A 24,071-nucleotide genomic window follows, 5' to 3' on the forward strand; every position below is an offset into this window, starting at 1 on the left:
CTTCCCCAGTTTTCTATTTTCCTTATAATCTTGGTTACATTAGTTTTATTTGTGAAAAAGCTTTTACATTTTATATAATCAAAATGATCTATTTTACATTTTATATTTCTCTCTATATATTTTCTTTGGTCCTAAATTCAGGAAGAACTCTTTTAAAAAGATTTTATTTGGGGGGCAGCTAGGTGGTACAGTGGATAAAGTACTGGCCCTGGATTCAGGAGGACCTGAGTTCAAATTTGACCTCAGACACTTGACACTTACTAGCTGTGTGACCCTGGGCAAGTCACTCAGTCCTCATTGCCCTGAAAAAAAAAAGGGGACATCATGCCATTAAAAACAAATTAAATTTTTAAAAAGTTAAATTTTATTTGTTTTGCTGGGGAAGGGAGGCAGCAGCAGTGGAAATTTCAGAGGCCTGTTCTGCTGCCTTCTATTTCCAACAGATTGTCTATTCTCCCCATGTGGCTGTGAGCACATATTGCTCACTGTTACTTCTATTGCTATAGATTTATTCTTTCTTAATTTTAAGTGGTTGAATATCAGACAGAGATGTAACAGACTAAGTTCCAACCTTGTGAGTCTCTAAATATTGTTAAGAGTCATTAGACATTGAAGTCTATATTCCGAAGTCTCCAGTTAGACCCAGCAGTCAAATACATTGAGGAGACAGCTGGAGGACAACTTACTTGACCCAGCCTGTCAGTGAGCTGACCAAGTGAATTTGGTCAGGGGAAATGATTGGTATTTTAAGTTGGAGTCTATTCTTCCCAGTGATGGGATAGGTATGTAGAAGAGACAGCTTGTCCCTGGTTTTTCAGGAGGATTAAAAATTTTTTTCGATCCTACTGTCGTTACTAGACATCCTCAGTAAAAGTGAATTAATGTTAATTGGTTAATTAATATTGACAAAAAATCAACAGGTCAATTGATATTGGGAGGTACACACCAGTTGGGGACAAGTAAGCAATGATATCAGAGAGAAATGCCACAATATCTCAGGCTTACCCTCAAAATCCTGAGAATAGATGTAGTAACCAAGTTTGAGGGACTCCACCTGCTAGTCTGAGTGTGGGTTTGGGGGAGAGAAGCCAATGTCTATGTGGTACATTTGTAAGACATAGTTGTGAGGAAAGTCTGAAAAGTAAACCTGAGTGTCAAATGAATAAGATTTGCTGTTTTTATTGTAGTTGGGTTACCCTGTCTAATCTCTTATGATCAGGAGTATTTATTGGGTTGATGGCTCTATCAATGATAAGGAATTTAGGAACCAGTATTTGGAATCAGAAGACCTAGGTTCAAAGCTCAACTCTATCATTTCATAGCTCTATGACCTTAAGCAAGATCCTTAACCTATATGGGTCTCAGTTTCCTCATCTGTAAAATTAGGGGGTTAGACTAGATGATCTCTAAGGTTCCTTCCAGACAGAGCCATCACCTCCTTAGTCCAACCCCACTGAAGAGAACTTCAATGGGATTAAGAGAAATCCCCAGGGGAAGCTAGGTGGCGCAGTGAATAGAGCACTGGCCCTGGATTCAGGAGGACCTGAGTTCAAATCTGGCCTCAGACACTTGACACTAACTGTGTGATCCTGGGCAAGTCACTTAACCCCAATTGCCTCAAAAAAAAAAAAAGAAAAGGAAAGGAAAGGAAAGGAAAGGAAAGGAAAGGAAAGGAAAGGAAAGGAAAGGAAAGGAAAGGAAAGGAAAGGAAAGGAAAGGAAAGGAAAGGAAAGGAAAGAAACAAACAAAAAAGAGAAATCCCCAGCTTTTATCTCTTCCCTTCTACCTTTCTTCTTCCTATCAGTGGCTCCTTCCCCTCCTCTCCTCTTCTCCTTTTCCTTCTCCTTCTTTTCCCTTTCCCTTTCTCAAGTTGAGAGCATATTTTAAAAAGCTTTCTTCCAATCTCCACCAAAATAAGGATCTAGTCCCAAGATTTGTTTCCCTGGTTAAACCAGATTTTGAAGAATATTATTCGTAAAGGGAGACCTGGACTGAGCCTTTAATTCACTTTATTTACACAAAAGCTACAACTTCTTTTTTTCTTTAGGCTCAACCACTGTCCTCAATCTTATCCTTGATGCCATGAAGACAGTGAAATTTTTTGACTAGGCTCACCATAAAATGGTTTGCCATTTATCACAGTAGTTTTGCTTTTGTTTTATTTTTTATTTTTTTTTCAGAGTGGGGAAGGAGTAGTCAGTAAAAGTGGAAAGAAGAGGTTTGGAGTCAGGTTGTGAAAGTTTTACCCACTACATATAGTCTTTCCATAGTTTTGTTTTATTTTTTAACAGAAAAAGTGGCAGGGAACCTTATGGATGTTTAAAAGCACAGCCTGTCACTCAAGGTTTTATGCCCTATCATTAACTGCAACATAATCCTTATTAAGTGGATTTCATAGTATACATGTTATTTCATGCCCATTTAATATAAAAGAGATCTTTTAATCTTAATAAGCAGAGGTAATGGTTTTTTTAGGCATAAAGGAATGAAATGTATTCAAACTTTGTTTTTAACAGTAGCTTAAGGCAGCTTGTTGGAGTTTCCTTGTTGTTTTAAATATAATTTTCAGAAATGTTTCCAACTCATTTGTCAGCACTTTCTGGAATCAGGACTGTATTATTTTAGTCAATTGTGTTTTGGCTCATTGCAAAATAAACACATGTCCCAGAAAGGCAAAGAATGATTTTGCTGCATGAATATATGATGGTGTAGTGTGGTCTCCATGCCTACTTTGTTTGCTTAATTAAATTTTTATGAAAAACTCAACATTGCCCATCAATGCAACTGATTAAACTTCCCTAGTAAATATTTACATTTTAATTAATTAATTTTAAGAATCATAACAATTTTTAATCAATACCTCTAAGTTATTGTCAATATATAATTTTGTAATTTAAGCATTTCTTTTATATGAAAGAAATAGCTGTCCTATACCTAATCTACATTGTACATTGGGTATTTTGGGGAGACCCTAGAAATAAAAGAAACCCAAGCTTTCTTTAAATGATTTTCCCCAAGGTGCAAGTATAAAGAACTAGAGATAATGAGAAAGAACATGGTCTTTCTCGTTAGAGGCCAGACTCCTGCAGGACTGAACCCAGTCCTTCCCTGAGCCCAGACATTGAGCCCCTTAGTAGGAGAGGGCAAGTTCTCCAGACCCCCTAAGTCCAGCAGATCTGTGATTACATTTGCTTTTGATATTCAAGGCCATGTTCTTAACAATATGTAACCACGTTTGAAACAGCTTGGTTTTCTTCCCTGCAACTTCCCTCATCTTTTAGATGTCAAGAAATGCAGGGCGAGGAGTCAAATTTCTTAGGGTTTAAGTAGGCAGTGTGGTACAATGGAAATGGACTGGCTTTAGAATCAGAGGATCTGGGTTCAAATCCCACTTCTGAAGCTCACTATCCATTTCACCTCAGACATGTTACCTAATCTCATTGGGCTACAGTTTTCTCATTTGTAAAATGAAGCATTTGAATTAAATGGCTTCTGAGGTATTATCCAGCTGAACATAAAAGTGTTTGTCTGAGGTTTTTCTAATAACTAATAACCAAAGAGCTGGCAAAGATACTAGAGTAGTTTGCCTCAGTTTCCTCATCTGTGAAAGGAACCAAAGAAGAAAATGGCAAACCACTCTAGTATCTTTGCCAAGCAAACACCGAATGAGGTCACGAAGAGTTAGACATGACTGAACAACAGTTTGATGTTGGTATTTCAAGGCTGTTTTACTTTGCAGTTCGTCGGTCATTCATGAGATTGGTTGAATGTTTTTTCAAGTGATTGTTAGCAATTTGTTTCCCTTTCTGAAAATTATTTGTTCATAATCCTTTACTTTTATTGATGGTAGACTGATAATTACCATGGTGACTGTTAGTTATTTATTTGTATTTTAGATGTCAGGTATTTATTTACCATAAGTATTTTTTTCAATATATTATCTCTCTTTTAATTATATTGTTTTTGGCCTATATGTGATAAGGGATCCAGAAATGATCGGCATCTTGGAATTTTGTGGTTCAGAAAGACAGGCGTTCTCCTCTCATCCTTGAGAGCAATGATTTTTTTTTTTTTTTAGCAACGATCTTTTGAGATCAAAGATCTATTGAGATCTTTGAGCTGGAAGATACGATTGTATCATGCCTCAGTGATTAAAGAGACAGTCTGCAAGAGTGCCTTTATACCCTGAGTGGAAGAAGGAAGACTTCCAGAGATAAACCAGAAAAAAATCTATGGCACAGAGAAAATAGGAAAAAGAAGAAAGAAAAAGTAGGGCTGAAAATTGGGGAAGAGAAAGGAAACATTAATGAAGGGTCTTTGTTCCCTATAGGAATTTCAGAGCAGAAGATTCAGGATGAAGTTACCAGTTATGCCTACCTCTTCAAGGGCTGTGGGGCATTCCAAAAAAAAAGGTATGTTCTTTCGCTTGCTTCCCTTCTTGGTGTCTGTTCATTAACAGACTCTGTAATATACTCTACTTTTCTTCCCCGAATACTTATAATAACATGAATTTTTGTCTCCATCAAAGAGGCCAGGGGTTAGCTAGTGATAAAAATAAAATCACTTCAGTACAGAGAGCCAAACTTTTGCCTAAGTGCTAGGTATTTTCCTGAGGACTCTGAGCTATTGTAATTGTATTTCTAAGTTTTAAATTAATATAAACTCCATAAAGCAACAGGGGAGAAGATTATGTGGACCTGAGAGGCCTGTATATATTGCCTGTAAGTTTAAAAAAAATAAAGCTGATTTCTTTAACATGGATTAAATCTCCAGAGATAAAGAGGGTTGAGAGGAGAAGGTGGCAATGAGTACCAGAGGCTAATTGTACCTTCCAAAATGACACCCATAACCACTAGTGTTACACATGCTTACTTTTTCATATCTACAAAATTTTTACCAGAATTAGCTACACACACATCTAGCATTTCCTTTATGACAATAAAAGAAGAGAATAGGCAAGGTTGCACAAATGAGATTCTAAAGTAGATCATCTCTTTTCTTGTTTTTTTTTTAAATAAAAATTATTGACACATGAATTTATAATCTATATCTCTACCCCCAATTCCTTTGTAAAAAACATGCATCATCTAGCAAAGTAAATTCCCACCTGGATCATATAAATGCCTAGATGTTGTATTTTCTTTGTAATGATGAGAATAACAATGAGGTCTTCTTAGAATGCTGACTGCATTGTTTTTCAGTTACTTCTGTACTAGTGGGATGAAAAAATCCCAGACCCTTGTTTCTTGGTATCTGCCTTCATTTCCACTCTTGAATAGTTACCTAATTTCATGCTAGTATTACTCAAAGAGGACTCCTGAGGGGCTTGCAAAGCAGAGCTTTGAATAAGGATTAACTCTTATCTTTAGATCTAGAAAAAAGAGAGAAGTAGATCAATAGAAGAGACTAGACATGGGTGAATTTAAAAAAATGGAACTCAATAACCCAGGGTTTGATAAACCAGAACATATAAATTACTAGATTTAGTCTGGCAGAAAATAGGCTTAGACCAACACCATACACCATAATCCATAATCCATCCTAAATGGACCTTAATATTAAATACATACTTATACATCCTAAATGGACCTTAATATTAAATACATACTTATACATACCATAAATTTTTTTGAAGAGATGTATAGGTCATATGTTCTGGATATTAGGCAATTATAAAAGATGAAATCATAATGTTGATTATATGAAACTGAAAAGCTTCTACACAAAAAGAAGTGCACTGAGCATAAAAAGTTGTTTTGTCATTTTCAGTCGTGTCTGACTCTTTGTGACCCTAGCTGACGTTTTCTTGGCAAAGACACTGTACTGGTTTGCCATTTCCTTCTCCAGCCCATTTTACAAGTGAGGAAACTAAGATAAACAAGGTTAAGTGACTTCCCCAGGGTCACACAGCTAGTGTCTGAGGCTAGATTTGAACTCAGGAAAATTAATCTTTCCGAGTGAAGGCTTGGCACTCTATCCACTGTACCACCATGTAGCTGAGGATAAGAAGGCAAGTGGTCAAATGGGGAAAAACCTTTGTATAAATTTGTCTGATTAGAATTTGGTATTTAAGATATATAAACAATTCATAGATATTTATATATCTACCTATCTATATTATCTATGAATAGATAGATATCTATAAACTTGTGTGCACATATACATGCACAGATAGGACTAAAAACCATGCCCTAACAGATAAGTGGTCAAAGGTTATAAACAAAAGCTCTCAAAAGAAGAATGCAAACTATTAAATCATATCAATCAATCAATCAATCAATCGATACACGGACTATGTACTAGGTACTAAGCACTGGGGATAGAAAAACAGGCAAAAGACAGTCCCTACCCTCAAGAAATTTACAATCTAATGACTTTCTGAAAGAATCCCCCAAATCACCAAAAGAAATGCAAATTAAAATAACCCTGAGGTTTCAAACCTCATAGTCTACAAATTGGCAAAGTTAATAGAGTGTGGGAATAATCAATGTTGGAGAGATTGTAGGAAGATTGGTACACTAGTGCATTTTTGATAGAGCTGTGAATCAAGACAAACATTTTGTAAAACAATTTGGAATTAGGCAAATAATGTCCCTAAAATCTCTGTACCCTTTGTCCCAAAGATTCTACTACTAGCTTTATACCCTAAGGAAACCACTGACATTAAGAAAGGCCCCACATATAATGAAATATAGCAGCACTTTTTGTGATAGCAAAGAATTAGAAATAAAGTACATGTCCATCAGTGGGGAATGGCTAACTAAATTATGGTGCATAAATGTAACAGAATATTATTGTGCTTTAAGAAATGACAAATACTGGGGCAGGTAGGTGGCGCAGTAGATAAAGCACCGGCCCTGGATTCAGGAGTACCTGAGTTCAAATCTGGCCTCAAACACTTGACACTTACTAGCTGTGTGACCCTGGGCAAGTCACTTAACCCCCATTGCCCTGCAAAAAAAAAAAAAGGAAAGAAAAGAAAAAAGAAATGACTAATATTATTAATATGAAGAAGCATGGAGAGATCTACATGAACTGATGCAGAGTGAAGAAGGCAAAACCTAGAAAATAATATATATGGCATAAATAAAAAGAACAAGTTTTTTAAAAAGTTAATGATACAAAATACAAAGAAAAAGCATAATTACAAAGAGATATCAAAAGATAACCCTTTGCATAGGTAGGAAGTCCCTGAGTATGGTACATTGAACATATCTAAATTTTTTGGGGGTGTGTGTGTGTGTGTGTGCGCATGTGAGGCAACTGGGGCCAAGTGACTTGCCCAGGATCACACAGCTAGTGTTAAATGTCTGAGGCCGGATTTGAACTCAGGCACTCCTGAATCCAGGGCCCGTGCTCTATCCACTGCGCCATCTAGCTGCCCCACATATCTAAATTTTTAAAAACCCTTTTTCTGTCTTTAAAAATATTGTTTATTTTATAGAATGGGTCTCAGGAAGGTAGAGGGGGAAAGAAACTTGGGAAATTTTTGTTGATGTAAAAAAAGTCATCAATAAAAACACTGAAAAAACAAAATTATCTGTGAAATGATGCTAAAAATAGGTATAGAGTGACTACAAGATGTAGGGGCTGAAGAATAACAGCCTTGGAGTCAACAAGGTCCAAGTTTAAGTCCTGTTTCTGACCTTGGCTATATGAATCTGGGCAAGTTATTTAGCCTCAATGCCCTCAGGCAGTTCTCTCAAATTATAAATTGCAAAGAAGGTGCTAATTTGAATCAATAAGAGTTTCCTCGGTGGGACTTCCTGTTACTAATGAAATTACAAGTCTACTCCCATTCTTCCCCAGAACTACCCCTCAAAAAAGATATAAAGAAGTTTTTCAAATCTTTTTGAAAATATGGAAATCCCTGTTTAATCTATCAATGGATTAGAATTTACCATAATAAGCATTGAGGATATAAAGGAAAAAGTAAGAACAATTCCTTCCCTCACAGAGCTTACATTCTAACGGATTTAAGTAAGGCAGAATCTCACCAAATTGTCAGCCTCACTCGTTCTTCCACAGTCACTGAAGTTCAGGAGCAGGTCAAAAGTCAAGAAGACTGGTGATGGCCAAGGATGCAGTGCATGACCTTGGCATCTTCAATGTTTCACCAGGCTTCTAGGGGTTCCACAGCATCTGCTTCAGCTGCCTTCATGGCTGTTGGAACAAACTGTTATCCACCCATTCCACTAATGGAAGTCTTCACATGTTTGGGATAGACATTGCTCTGTGAGAAATAAGTATTAATAATCCATATCTTGGGGGACCCAGTGATCTCCCCTTCTTTCTTTGTCCTTTGTCCCTCCCCCACTCAAGGTCTGAGTTCTCCCTGAAAGTAAGATTCATCTGGGTCAAACCAGACCCAAGCTGGGTGGAGACAGATGCTTTTAAACCCACACCAAATGAAAGGATTTTGAGTGTGGGGTGGGGGTCTTACATTCTCTGATGTCATCTCTGGACTTCATTTTAATATAACCATCTTCAAATCATGTCAACCAATTAGATTTGGTTTTTGTTTTTGTTTTTTTGCCGGGCAATTGCGGTTAAGTGACTTGCCAAGGGTCACACAGCTAGTAAGTGTTAAGTCTCTGAGGCTGGATTTGAGCTCAGGTCCTCCTGAATCCAGGGCTGGGATCGCTATCCACTGCACCACCTAGCTGCCCCCAACCAATTAGATTTGAATAATACTAGCTGATTAGATTTGTCCTCTGTGTGATGGACCCTTTTGTTAAGGGCTAAAATTCTAGCTAAACTGTCTAAAATATCTAATGAGTGGTCGCCAATAAATTATAAGCTTTAGCAAGAGTTAGACTTTTAAGCATTTATTAAGGAGAATAAGAATTTGGTAAAGAGAGAGAAAAAGGCCTAGATTCCTATCTATTAAAGGGAGAGCACATTTCTAGCTCCCTTCTCCGCCAGAGTCCAGAGGAAAGAGCCCCAGAGTCAGCGCCAGTCTCTTCCTTCCTCCTCCCACTAGTCTGCGTCACTTCCTCCCGCCAAGAACTCTTCTACAGTAAGTATCCAGCAGGTGGCGTCATTCCAATCGTTACAGTCCCCCCTGTTGTTCCTCAAGAAACAAAATGTTTCCTTGACGGAACAGTAAAAACAATATAATAACTATTGCTAACTAATAATATGTGAACAACAATATAGAAAAGGAAGAGAGGAAAGTTTTGTCCAGAGGGGCGATTTTTTTTGTCCTCATGAACTGACGCTTTGACATTAGTCTTGCAAAGGGAGGGCCTCTGCAGAGAATACATGTCACAGATGGTGTATATTATAACAGAAAGAGAAAAAAAAACAACAAATCAAAACTGTTCATTTAAAGTCTCTGAAAGTCTTTTCTCAGATGTCCTCTAGGTGTAGTCGTGGTGTAGTCTTTTCAGGGGTTGATGTGTGGATGCTGGTAATCAGCCAGGAAATTTCCTACAAAATTGAGCTTAATACAACTTTAAAATAGCTTTGTCAGTAATCAAATCAAACAATGAAAGTTCTCAAAAACATGTCTAAGGGAATACAGAATCTTAGTTGTTAACACGTGAAACATACAATAAAACAAAAATTGAACCATTCTTTAAAATTACATTATTATTATAGTCCCCCCTTATGGAGAGTAATTGAGAAGACAATTGCTGCGATATTAATTTTTAAAAATAATTTTTATCTTTGTTTCATCACTTTTTGCATCATCTGCCTAATTATCCTCATGCCATTATGAGAAATTAGAAAATCTAATATAATTGGTAACAGGTGTCAAGGCCAAATTCAACACTGTTATTTATCATGACACCTGAGATAATTATGGGGGTTACCATAAAAGAACAGAGAAATGATGGGATATGAGCATTCCCACACTTGAGCAATATGTACTGCCCATACAGTATGCCAGGCTTAAAATAGGTGGATGGAATATATGTCCATGCCACCGAACATATTGGAAGAAACTGAGTCAGACTTAATCAGATGCATGGGATTGAGATGTCCATGGCATCAGGCATATAGGAGGGAGCATAGAAGCCAGGTGTAGGAGTGAGATGGGTGGGATGAATACTTCCAGCCATCTGTACAATATTGTGGGGAAAAATAAAATAAAATATTAAACCAAGAGAATCCAACCTCAACATTTGTCAAAAGCCATTCCCTCAGCCATACCTTGACTTCATGCATGTCTCCCCTCATGTGACAGTTCAGTGTCTGCTCTTGCATGTATTCCTCTTGTGATTGGATGGCATCTTGGCCAACTGGCATCTGATAACTCAGAATAAAGGCAATTAATGTCTTAAATGATAAGTTCCCATAATCCAAGTCTCATATGGATTTAAAAATTGAGGATAATAAATGATTGCAAAAAATGTGAATACATCTTGACTCAGAACACAATATATAATTATGCAACAATTTCAAATAATACCCCTTTTTTTTTAACTTAGTATACAATTACTTTTTTGAAAAATCTGAACATATTTAAATACAAGTTAAAGCACAACACAATCTCAAAGAAAACTTTTACAAATGTTCCCCTCTTTTTTTTTTCGGAATATGCTTATCAAAAATAATACTTCTAGAATCAATTTACACTTGCCATGGCAAACAATTTGCCAGGGAAATGCTTTAAAGAGTTTGATCAAATAATCAGTTGAGAAAAAATAACAAAAACAAACAACTCAGAATATGGGAGCACAATACTCCTAGAATTAACATTGTATAATAAAATCAAAACCATCTTGCAATGTTTCAAAATTAGATAGACAAATGAATAGAAGAAAATACACATGGAACAATAAAATACAGTGAAATTCAAACTAAGGAAATCTAAATGAATATGAACTTAATATCAATAAGAGTATTATAAAATATAAACTTGATCACATGACTATAAAAAGCTTTTACAAATATTCTCCTTGTTTTAGAAACTAAGTATAAGACACAATCTCAAAAGCATGAAAATCTCTATGAAAATAAACCCATACCATTAATTTCAAAATGTATATGTAATAGCATAGAAATCCTATGTAACCTCTGAACTGACATTAATACTCTGAGTGAATTCAGAACACTTTTGATTCCGGTATCTAAAATCCCCAATACTCATATCAATACCTTGCTGCTTACTTCTACATTTCTGTAAAATATATATCCTTCTATGGCAAAAGAAGCAGAGTCTTGAACTATGTTGATGATTGTCATTCTTATTCAGCTTAAGTTTTTCTTCTTTAACCCCTCTATATTGTCTGTCAGTCTTTTCACCATACAAATGCTTTATAAGATTACTAATTAAAGACAAAAGCAGGTTAGCAAAATTATGAACAAAACGAGAATATCTGGAATTTAAAGGGTTTTCTAAAGTTGTCTCAGAAGCACAGCCAGGCTGGGGAAGGGCTGAGCCTGAAGCTGCAAATGTAGTTAGAGAAAGTTGCTCATGAGCATTAGATCTCTGGACTTCCCAGGCAGGGGAAGCAATGGGCTTAGCCATGGGAGGAGTAGAGGGTGGGGTCTGGAGAGGAGGGGAGGGACCAGCACAATTTGAATCAGACTTGATTTTGAACTCAGGCCTGGATTCCTCTTCCCCCACTTTGCCTCCAGGTGCTAGGGGATTAAAAACTTCTAGAGGGTGGGTCATTGCCTCCAGGCATGCAAAATTAGAGCAACAATTAGTGTTAGAATTGGGAAAAGCTGCAGGAATCTCTTCAGGTTTCTCTGAAAAAGCATGGTTGGGAGAGGGAGAGATATTTCCTTGTGTGAGTAAGTTGCTGGCTCTTTTAACAAAAATAAAAAGAAAAATAGAAAATCCACAAAAACAAAGCATTAACATGATCTTATCTCCCATTTGTCTGGTTAAACAGACTAAAATCAAAAATAGGGTAATTAGGGAGTTTAAAAGGTCCATTCGAAAAAATTTAAAGGGAAAACACAGCCAGTACGCCAGTACTTAGCAGTTAAAGGGAGAGGGAGGGGAAATTTCTTACCCAACCAGAAGATCAGAAGACTGAGGGTTAGCTTTCCTCTTCGTGGTCAGCCATCTGTTAAGGGCTAAAATTCTAGCTAGTCTGTCTAAAATATCTAATGAGTGGTCGCCAATAAATTATAAGCTTTAGCAAGAGTTAGACTTTTAAGCATTTATTAAGGAGAATAAGAATTTGGTAAAGAGAGAGAAAAAGGCCTAGATTCCTGTCTATTAAAGGGAGAGCACATTTCTAGCTCCCTTCTCCGCCAGAGTCCAGAGGAAAGAGCCCCAGAGTCAGCGCCAGTCTCTTCCTTCCTCCTCCCACTAGTCTGCGTCACTTCCTCCCGCCAAGAACTCTTCTACAGTAAGTATCCAGCAGGTGGCGTCATTCCAATCGTTACACTTTAGAGTGGAAAGGTATATGGACTGAGAGCCGACCATCAGGATCTTTGGTCTGAGAGGGATGGCCATACTAATATCCTGCCAACCATATTAATAAAATGATCAAATTACCCAGATATCATGTCTCTCATTATTTTTAATCATCATACCTCTAACCCACCAGCATGGTTGAAGCTTTTGGTTACCCTCATTCTGGTTTAGCCCATCTGCTGAAATGCTTTTACCAGGTGTGGTCATTGCACATGCTGAAGCTTCTTGGAGCCACAGGTGAGAGTTACATGAAGGTAGACACCAAAGGTGTATGAGTAGCCCTGAAAAAGTCTCAGCAAGCCTTCACATCAGAGGTGCTAGTTCTCCCTAAATACCCCATATGCCCATCGATATTATGGTGATATGGTAGATGCAGTGTTGGTCTTGGAGTCAGAAATATGGGGGTGGGGTGTTCCAATGAATTCCTGCCTTTGACCCACACTGGCTATGTGACGAGGAACAAGTCATTTAGTCTCTCAGCACCCTAGGCAATTCTCTAAGACTAGAAGTTAGAAAAAAAGTTGTTGGTCTGCATTGGTGGAAGGAATTTCTGCGTCAGTTCCCTATACCAATGAAATCACAGGACCAGATCTCACTTCTTTACCCTTCAAAATAACCTGACTAGGAAAATATTAGTGTTGAAACTATGGTCTTTTGTAACAGGGAACTGTTTAGGATCACTTTGCTGTATGGTTTTTCCAATCGCAATCCAATGTGATCCTCCTCTTTAATTATGGACCCAGATCATCTGCTTCATCTGTAGCACATGGGTACCAATGGATAATAAACCCAATTAATTGTCTATCCAATCATGTGCATTGTAAAGGGAAGGGGAGGGTTGGTCAATAAAGTTCAATGCTCAGAGGATGGGCAATACGCTCTAGTGAACCTACTTCTGGAAGTATCTAATGGAGGGGTAGCTTCAAAGCATACAAGTATTCGATCACTGTTTCCTGTTAGTTATACAATAGTATAGGAAGGAAAGCCTTTTAACTGGCTGTTGATGCAAAACTGAAAGTGCATAGATAAAGCATAATAATTATCTCTCTTTCCTGGTAGCTTTTGAGTGAGGAAGAACAAATGCTGTAAGCCTATAGGAAGGGTTGAAAGAAATAGCAACTGCAGTGTCCCCTCCCCAACTATGTTGTCTCTGTTTCTCCTGTCTCTGTTGTGAATCTTCTTTCCTAATCTTGGAATAATCACTATCAGGGATGGAATGTACCAGATAGACAATCTTCTGAGTTTTGGATGGTCAAAAGAGCCATCAGAAGTGCAGAAGCTAGAATCCATAGCAGAAGCTTCCAGTACCCATAACAGGGAGTCAGACTGAGAAGTGAAAGCAAAGGATAAATTCATTCATCAGCTGTTATACCCAGAAAGGAACTATTAGGGGAATGTTCATAGGTACCGTTTTAGTTTGAATCTACTCTCTCTGGGATTTGAGGTGATAGAGGAAAGTGGGCTCCACTTTTGGAGGTTTTCATACCCAGGTTCTTGCTATAACTTCTCAGTAAATATCCTTTCATAAAAGCAAATTAATGTAAATTGGTTAATTAATAGTGAAGGGAGACCAATGAGTTATCTGATATGTGGCAGTAAGCATTGTCATGATATTGAGAAGAAATCAAATTGTCAAATTGGACAGATGTTAACTGGTAATGGATATTGTGGAAACACCAGATGGGAGGCTCAGAGTGATGGTATTAGAAAGATACCCTAACACTCAAGGTTTACCCCCTAGAACCCTGAGGAAGGAGAAGTAGCTGGCCAAGCTGTGGGGATTTGGCCTGGAAGGGGCACACCATGATCTGAGTCACATGCATTCTTCATCTACATTTTTTTCATATGTAGATGACTGGGCTGATGTTTTTTGAGTGACCAAAAAATCTCAATGAGGATGCCTGGTAACATTCCGGGGCATAATGCAAACAGCACATTACCTACGAGAACATTTGTAGAACCTCTCCACTAATGGAGTCACTTTTATTTGAAATTGACCCAGGGCATTCTCCATGACCCTGACAAAATAACTTTTATCTATCATTCCCTTTTATTTAATTTTAAATGTTGACATTTAGCATATTTTCAAAGTACAGATGAAGAAATAAATTATAGAAGCAGATTCTCATGTGTGCCTGATGTGAGCTGAGCTAATCATCCCTTAGTGCTTTGCACTAGTCTTTCAAATTCCTCCAACCTTAGTCCTGACTTGCCAGAGGTACAGGGATGTCTGGTTCTAAAATATAACTCTAGCTTTATGGTAGGGATGAGCAATGAGCTGAAGCTACAGAAGCTGTCCAAGTAGCTTCTTCCCCTCTACCAATAGGACTTAAGCCTCCAAACCTAACATTTTAAAATAAAAGAACATTTAGATGTAAATACTACCTTTCAATTATTTATGATACTATCTTTTTCTCTCACATAAACATAAAGGCCTTCTCACAAAAAACAATCTTTTTCTCCCAAATATTATGTATTTTGCTGATGGAAGAGAAAAAATGTTAACTATGGACACTGATTAAATTTGCCACTTATTTCTGTATAACTCTGGGAAGAGAGGCCTCTCAAGATTAATGAAAGTTTCCAATAGCATTGGCAGAGAAGGCCCCAGATGCTATTATAATTTTCTACTCCCTCCTTTTTTAGAGTGAAAATGAAAATTAGCTAAATAAATATAGGTGAGGTAGTTGATTTTTCCATTTAACATTGAACTGGACATTGATTGAAACAGCCAATTCAAGTTTATTCAACTAAGTCTCACTTCCTACAGATTCAAGTAAACATTTTCACATTCCATTTTAAATAAGGGAGAGAAACTGATGACACTCATACTTTATATTTATAAGCACAAAAATTCAGCCCATTTTCTCAACCTTCTCCAAGATGAGAATTTTATCACTAACACCTTCTGGATTAAAGCTGAAACCACCCAAAGATGAATCAATTAACCAACCAGTGAAAATTCACACCAGTCACAACGTTTTTTTTTTTTTTCTTCTCTCTCTCTTTCTCTCTGTCTGTCTCTCCAGAACAGTGAGGGAATGGATTAAGTCAGTCTTTAGATTATGTGTGGATAAACTTTTTTACAAAATGAATTTTCACAGTCCAACTAGAAAAGAAAAACAATCAGGTCACAAAAGAAATTTTTAACTTTTGTGTTGTTCAGTTTTTTTCTTTCTGAGAGATATAAAGCTAATCATCTGACTTCTAAATTAAAAAATAAAGATGAAAATATTAGTCAGTGTACAGAGTAAATAAATGTTAAAACATCAGTTCTAAATCATGACCAATTAATGTGAGATTGTGATATGAAAAACTAATAGGTATAAAAGAAAAGGAAGGAGAGAAAAAGAAACTATATTCATATACATGAACACAAAGAAAGACTGAAATGGAGACACACGACACAAAAATTGATTAATAGAGAGATGAAGAGAGGCAAAGCTGTAACTCTAGATTTTTTTTAAAGGGGGGAAGTAAACTGACACTGAGGAAATTGGTTGTGGTGGGGGTCCTCAGGCATTCATTCCTCTTTAAAGAATTATACCCTCTTGGGCAGCTAAGTGGTACAGTGGATAAAGCACTGGCCTTGGACTCAGGAGTACCTGAGTTCAAATCCAGCCTCAGACACTTGAAACTAGTTGTGTGACCCTGGGCAAGTCACTTAGCCCTCATTGCCCTGCCCCCCCCAAAAAAAGAATTACACCCTCTTGCACATGAATCCAATTAGAATAAAATAATCTTTTATTTAGACTCTAGAGAAAAGGAACAGAGAGAGAGAGAGAAAGAGAGAGAGAAAGAAAGACTCTTGAGGGGAGAAAATGGTTTAGAGACATAATTCTCTGAAACACATTTCTCTTCAACTGTAAGGGAGGCTAAAGCCTTTATAGAGGATGAATGGTGGCCAGACAGATGGGGTGACTGTCACCTGACTATGGAAAGTTCTCTTTGTGGGTAGGGAAGCTTGAGTGAGGGGTGGTGGTCTTGACTTCTGCAGTTATCTCTGTCCCCTGGCACTGACCAGGCCTAATGGGCTTATCTCCCTTACTTTTCAAGGGGTGTTCATCCTTCAGCTAGTAGCCAAGTTTAAACTTTAATAGTCCCAAATTCCTTGATATGTCCCAAACCTATAACAAAACATTGCAAGAATTTGTTATACTAATGTTTTAATTGCTCCTAAAATTTTAGAATATGAATGTTCTTCAGCTTCTCCCTTTTTGTTTTTATCGAAGACTATAAATCTTTCTCTCTAAGGGATACAATAATAGAGGGAGGTATAATCACACAGAGCTGGAAAGAACCTCACAGCCATCTAGACCAAACCCTTAATTTTACAGGTGAGGAAACTGAGGCCTTGGGAAATTAAGCAATTTTCCCCAAGTCACACAGTTAGTATCAAAGGAGATTAGAACTCAGCCCCTCTGATAGCTGAGTCTCTTTCCATTGTGCTGTACTGATACAAGGCTTCAGCTCACTCCCATAAATATTTTGGGCAGCAGTCCTAGGTAATTTGGAAACTCTACTCAATAGCCTCCAAGGGGAATCACATGGAGTTAGAAAAGGGTGCTTTGACAAGTCATCAGGTATTAGAGGAGAAGAGACATCAATCACTCTGTGAAAGATCACCATGAGCTAACATGGAATGATGGGGAAAGGAGCTACTTATGACCTTCAAGGGAAGATGTTTGGTAGCCCCTGGGAGATTTTAAGTGTTTAGCCAAGGACACCTGGATTTTCAGTACAAGAGAAAGATTGAGAAACCAAAGTGTGTGTGAACAATGATGCCCACTGCCCAGGATTCTAGAGACAGAGAGCTGGCTACCCAGAAAAGTAAACAAGCATTATGTACTGGGAGTTAAGGACAACTGCTCGAGATAAGAACTTTAAGGCTAGCAGAGAGGACAAATATGGAAGGCCGAGATGGGATGCTAGAGAAATGACAGATGTGTGAGCTCCAACAGGTCTGGCAATGAAGATGAGGAGGCTGTGACGGGGAGCAATGATCATCATATCTGCTGAGGTCTAGGTAGACAGGAGCTGCAACAGAAGAGATATTTCATAGGCATCCATACTACCCCACCCTCAAACATCCATGCCCTGGGAGCAATAATTATCATGTGACTGAGTCCATAGAATAATTTTGTGGCCTGATGGTTACTGTTATTTGCTGTGGGCTTCTATTTGTTTCAAAGAGTTCAAAGAGAAGATAGCTAGGATCCCAATGGCTTAAAATTTTTTTTTTAGGGGAAATAGACTCAGAAAGGATGGGAAGCTCTCAAAGAATGAAAATCTGAAGAAAAAAATCTGATAAAGAAAAGAGGGAGTTGTGTAAGAAGAATGTTGCAGAGGCACAGTGAACTCATCAACCTACTTACACATTAAAAAGCATATATAGAAGATGGAAGCAAGGGCAAGTAACTGAAAATGAAAACAAAAGAGTCGCATGGTCTTCTAAGAATTGTGTTGGGAACAAAATTAAATTTAATTAAGTCTTGAAACATACTACACAGGCTAGTTGAAATGAGGTTCCAGGTTTTATGTGACCTGTCTTTCTTTACTTCTATTTTTATACTACACTAATGTGGAAGGCACTAAATTGGATTCTGGCCAATTAAACTCTTCTCTTTCCCACTGTCCCAGTTGTTGTTGTTGGTATTGGTGGTATTCCTTCCTCAAAGAGGACCAAGAGATGATATAATCACAAAAAAGCAAGGGATAGATAATAGCAGATAACAGAAATAATCAAGTATTAATATGTTAACTACATGAAAAGATAAGGTAACACCAGGTCATCCCTTTACAAGTGTGAAGAAGTTTTCCTTGATTGAATTGGAAGAGGAACCTGACCATAGGCCAGGATTGGCCATGCCCTAATGGCCCTTAGAAGTCTGAGCTCATCAGCTATGGGTAGTACAAGCAAAAAAATAGCTATTCAAGGAAGAACTAAGTCCATAAGAGGGAGAGGTAAAGATTTCTCAAGGCAAGGGGAAAGGAAGATATTTCTTTCCCCTAATTGCTATCTTCTTTTTTCCCCTTTCCTCCTTCTTTCTCCCCCTTCTCCTACCATGAAATCCATTCCACTGATTCCTGGGGATTGAGGGACCCCAGATTAAGTACCCCTGGTCTAAATTTTTGCGTGCAGGGGAATGATAGAGTCAGACCCTGGACTAAACAATTTTCCGATGTCATTCTTCAGCAGCTGAATCTCTCCCTTTTATTTTCTTGATATTTCTTTTTCTTCTTACTCACTCCCTTTTCTTATTCTCCCTGTCTTTTTCCCTTTCACTTTATCTCCTAATCTATCTTCTCTGTCCCTACCATTTCTTTTGTTGGTGGTTTATTATTTTTATTTTTTATTAACAAGCATTTTAAGATTAATCTGTTCTTTTCCACCAACCTCTTCCACTGAGTAAATTAAAAAAACAAACCTGAAAAATAAAGCCATATATACATAGCTGTGTAGTCCAACAAATCAAATCCCCACATCAGCTATGTCCCAGAACATATGTCTTTCTGCATCTTAAGATCATCACCTCTCTGACTCTCCACCCCACTTCATTAGATATGAATTAATAGCTGTTGTTGACTCCTGTCCAAAGCGAACAACTTTCCTTGACTAATCTTTACTTAATCCCTAAACACCACTAATCTCTTTCTTGGTTGCCATAGTTTCCTCCCACTTTTGGGAGTATGTGTGCAGTTAATGCACATTTCTACCCAGAGTCCTCTTTATTTGTTCCTAGGTATTCATAAGTATATTATTCTGTCACTCTGCCTTAGATTCTCCACTTTATTTTTGTCCTTCTCCCTACTTCAGTAACCCCAAAATTCCTAGGATAATGAAATGCTTACGGTAAAAAATTAGCTCCAAATTTACATTTAGGTAGCATTTTCATGAGTATTTCATCTGGTCTCTCTGTGGAAGAAAATCCTTTACTTTGCATTTTAGGCAAAAGCCTGCCAGAAGCAATTTTACTCCTTAGATTAAGATAATTCCAAACTTTTCTGCTTAGAGAGGGAAAGAATGCTCCAAAGATGAGCAGAATTGTCACATGCCTTTGAAAATATAACACAAGGGGCAGCTAAGTGGTGCAGTGGATAAAGCACTGGCCCTGGATTCAGGAGGACCTGAGTTCAAATCCAGCCTCAGATACCTGACACTAGCTATGTGACCGTGGGCAAGTCACTTAACCCTCATTGCCCTGCAAATATATATATATATATATAATACAAGCCATTTTGGAGTGACAATTGAAAACATCCTCAAACAATGGACAAAATTCCACAGTCAAGATTCATCAAAGGTTCAGAGATTAGGTAATAGCCTCAAAAGAATAGAAACATTCAAAAAAATAGGAACATGAAATACTGGAGAACCCTAGAATAGTGATTCTCAAAATATGGTCCTAGGATCATTGGTAATATATAAGATCAAAATTCTTCTAAAAATAATGCTGAGATTTTATTTGTCTATTGAAATATTCCTAGCTTTCCAACTACATATTTGTGTTGGTTGGATTTTCTTTGTGTTTCAACCAAACCTACATATCTCAATAGATTGAATGCAGAAGCAGATATGAAAATCTAGCAGTTTTCTATTAAGCCACACAGAAAAAAAGATTTGCAAAAATATGTAAAACAATCTCACTCTTGTCACTATTTTAAAAAAAATATGGTTGTTTTTTATAGAAAATGCTTCATTAACATGTAATGGGTTTATTATTGACATTTACCATGAACTAAATATTTTAAGAGTTTATTGATTTGAAGTTTTAATATGGTAAATATCAATAGATATAACTTTCCTAAACAAAAGCTCTTTGGGGTCTTCAATATTTTTCAAAAGTGTAAAGGGATCTTAAATCAAGAAATTTAAAAACTGCTCTACAGAATCATTTTCCCAAACCCATCAATCCTTCTTTGACCACTTCCTTCAAGGACTCTCCTTTTCTCCTGGCTAAAACGTAAATTCAAGAGATGTGACCATTACCCGAAATTATCAAAGATTTCTTTATTTTCTTAGTCTGAACATTACTGTCAAGGGATGGGGAATGAGAGCATTGCTCTTAAGTGGATCAATCACCTTGTGCCCTAATTCTATCATCAATAAGAACACTGCCTCCCCACCTCCAACTTTTGCCCCTAGAAAAAGTGTTTAGGCTTTGCTGACTTCAGGGTAGGAGTGGGGGCAGTTGATTTAGTCCAAGGTATTGTTTTGGTATTGATAGTTAAAGACTAATGAGGGTTATCTTATGTTAGTAGGACCAAAGGTTTTATACTAAAGCGTCTGTTCTTAAGGGCAGCTGGGTGGCACAGTGGATAGATAGAGTACTGGGCCTGGAGTCAGGAAGACCTGAGTTCAAATCTACCCTCAGATACGCACTAGCTGTGTGACCCTGGATAAGTCACTTAACCTCTGTTTACCTCAGTGCCTAATCTGTAAAATGAGCTGAAGAAGAAAATGGCAAACCACTCCAATATCTTTGCCAAGAAAACCCCCATACAGGGTCATGAAGAGTCGGACATGACTAAACAATTGTACAAAAAACCAAACCTATACACTTTAACCCTAATCCATCAGGGCCAGGCAGTCTACATCTTTCCTCCGGTTCCAGGGTAACCTGAATAATTTGTGGGAGGTCTTTTCTCTACTGCTATTGACTCAAAGCCCCATCAACCATGTTTCCCTTAGTTATTAGGAGCTAGTGAATATCATCCCAATTCCATTTAACTATTTACAACAACTTGGGGGCATCATCACCTTATTTGTTAGCTGTGTGACCCTGGCCAAGTCACTTAACCCCTTTGTCTCAGTTTCCTCATCTGTAAAATGAGATGGAGAAGGAAATGGCAAACTTCCCTAGTCTGTTTGCCAAGAAAACCTCAAATGGGGTTATGAAGAGTTGGACACAACTGAAAAATACCACCACCCAATGCATAGGTATGATGAAGGCCTGAAGCCAGGTGGGAAATGATGAAATATCTGCCCTGGGCACCCTCCTTAAATTGAGAATCTGGGAAGCATTCTCCAAAGTCTGACCTCCCCAATTGGAGGGAAAGAGGAGCCCAAGAAGCAGAGGATCCTGAGGAGGTGTGAGAATGTGTACAAAGTCTCCTGAATACTCTCTCTTCCCTTCCCTCCCTTCTTTCTTCCTTCTCTTCTTTCCCTCTCTTTTTCTTCTCTTCCTTCTCTCTTTGTGGGTAGACCCTTTTAATTTGGCTGCTATCCATATTATGGGTGGAAGAGACTCTGGTGTATGAAGCATTAAAATAAGCCTTGGGCAACTTGAACTATATGGTATGAAATTTTCAACCCTGGAGAGAGGCTGAAATTTATTATCAAGGGCATTTCAAAGATAGACCCCCAAGAGAATGAGTCAAATTTCCCCAGTTAATCTGTTTTTCTTCCATTTGTATGTTACTAGTTTTTTTCCCCCTTTCAAAATAATTGCCTAGTATGCCAGACTCACCTGGAAAAAGCAATGGAAAAAACCCAAATGCTGTGGCTTTCTTTTCTCTCATGTTAAATTTTCATTTGCTTATAGCTAATCATCTGAGGAAGTAGTTGACAAAAGCTTTCCCACTCTCTAGGATAATCAGCTGGGTAAGTAGTTATTAATGATCTTTCTCCCAATCTAAGACAATCACTAAGGGGAAAAGCGGTTTTCTTTTGAAAATCTGGAGTCACTTCCCCTCAGTAAAAACTCAGGCAGGAATAGCTGTTAAATATGTAGATTATATGTTATATTATATCTATCTATACATATATCTGTATTATCACAGTATCATAGATGCAGTGATGACGACAATGATGTTGTTGTGATGATGGTGGTGGTGGTAGTTGTGGTTGTTACTATGTCAAACTCTTTGTGACTCCTGTTAAGGGCTAAAATTCTAGCTAAACTGTCTAAAATATCTAATGAGTGGTCGCCAATAAATTATAAGCTTTAGCAAGAGTTAGACTTTTAAGCGTTTATTAAGGAGAATAAGAATTTGGTAAAGAGAGAGAGAAAGGCCTAGATTCCTATCTATTAAAGGGAGAGCACATTTCTAGCTCCGCTCTCCACCAGAGTCCAAAGGAAAGAGCGTGAGACCGAGAGCGAGCGCCAGTCTCTTCCTTCCTCCTCCCACTAGCCTGCATCACTTCCTGACACCAAAGAAAAGACTCCTGGTCTTGCCCTCAAAGATCTTTGCTTCATGGGCAGAACTCTTCTACAGTAAGTATCCAGCAGGTGGCGTTATTCCAATCGTTACACCCCATTTGGGGTTTTCTTGACAAAGACACTGGAATGGTTTGCCATTTCCTTCTTCAGCTCATTTTACAGATGAGGAAACTGAAACAAACAGGATTAAGTAACTTGCCCAGGGTCACACAACTAATATGTCTGAGACCAGATTTGAACTCAGGAAGATGAGTTTTCTGACTCCAGGCTTGGCACTCTATATACTGTGCCACCTTTTGACTTTTAGTCCAGCTCACTATCTACTATTTATCAGTACTCCTTTTGCTTAAAGTCATGTTTTACCAGAAATCACTGAGAGCAGATACATTATATCTATGCTTTTCTTGTTTACTTCTTGTATACTTTAAAAAGTTTCATTTGCATGAATTTAGTCAGGAAATATCTTGTATTAGAATAGGGATAGAGGGGCAGCTACATGGAGCAGTGGATAAAGCATCAGCCCTGAATTCAGGAGGACCTGAGTTCAAATTTAGCCTCAGACACTTGACACTTATTAGCTGTGTGACCCTGGGCAAGTCATTTAACCCTCATTGCTCAGCCAAAAAAAAAGAATAGGGATATATAGGTATATGTGTATTTCTTCATACTTTAGCTTTTGCTAAAAATATATATTGTGGTTTCTGGTTCATCAGTGACTTTGAATTCTTAACATAGACCAGGTCTCTGTCCCCATTGTTCAACAAGACCTGTGAGTTTATAGATAAAACATCCAATGGATAAATCCTCCCTCTTATCCTGGGCCTGCAGGCAGACAACATGTCTTTTCACAAATCTAGGGCCAAGGACTGCTATAGAGTTCAACTTTAAGTTTGCCTTCTGACCTCATAAAGTTTAAAATTGGAAGGAGACAGAGGCTAATGGGAATCTCATAGGCTGTGAGTAGAAATAAAACTACCCTCCCCCCCCCCCCCCCCCCCGTTTCTTCCTGTAGAGGAGAAGGCCAAAGCCCTCCCTTCCAGATTGCTACTAACTTCAAGGACCTAAGTGCAAGGTCTTAGAATTTATCCACAGGGATCGAAAAAGGGCCCAAAGCAAATGATCCCTGGATGCCTGAAGGAACACACACACTCAATTGGAGATACATTGGGGTCTCTTGGTAGCTGTATTCCTCTCCTCTTGAGACCAAGTATTGACCAACTGCACCTCATGATTGCATCCTAATAAATTAGGCTTAGTTTATATGTTCTGTGCATGCTTCTAGGGTTTCAATATTCATCGCTATGCAGATGATTCTAGCAACTCTATTTTCTTTTCTGAGATCCTGTGCTGAATCACCAACTAACTTCCAGTCTTCCTATACTTTATTACATTCCACAAACTGTGTGAACCAGGTCTACTGCCCTTTTACTGCTCCTCACACAAGCACCCCATCTTTCATCCCCCATCTCTTACTGGTTGTCCTCCATGCCTGAATACTCTCCCTCCTCACAGTTTTCTCCTCATTT

Source organism: Dromiciops gliroides, chromosome 1 (assembly GCF_019393635.1).
Source record: "Dromiciops gliroides isolate mDroGli1 chromosome 1, mDroGli1.pri, whole genome shotgun sequence".
Classification (NCBI taxonomy): domain Eukaryota; kingdom Metazoa; phylum Chordata; class Mammalia; order Microbiotheria; family Microbiotheriidae; genus Dromiciops; species Dromiciops gliroides.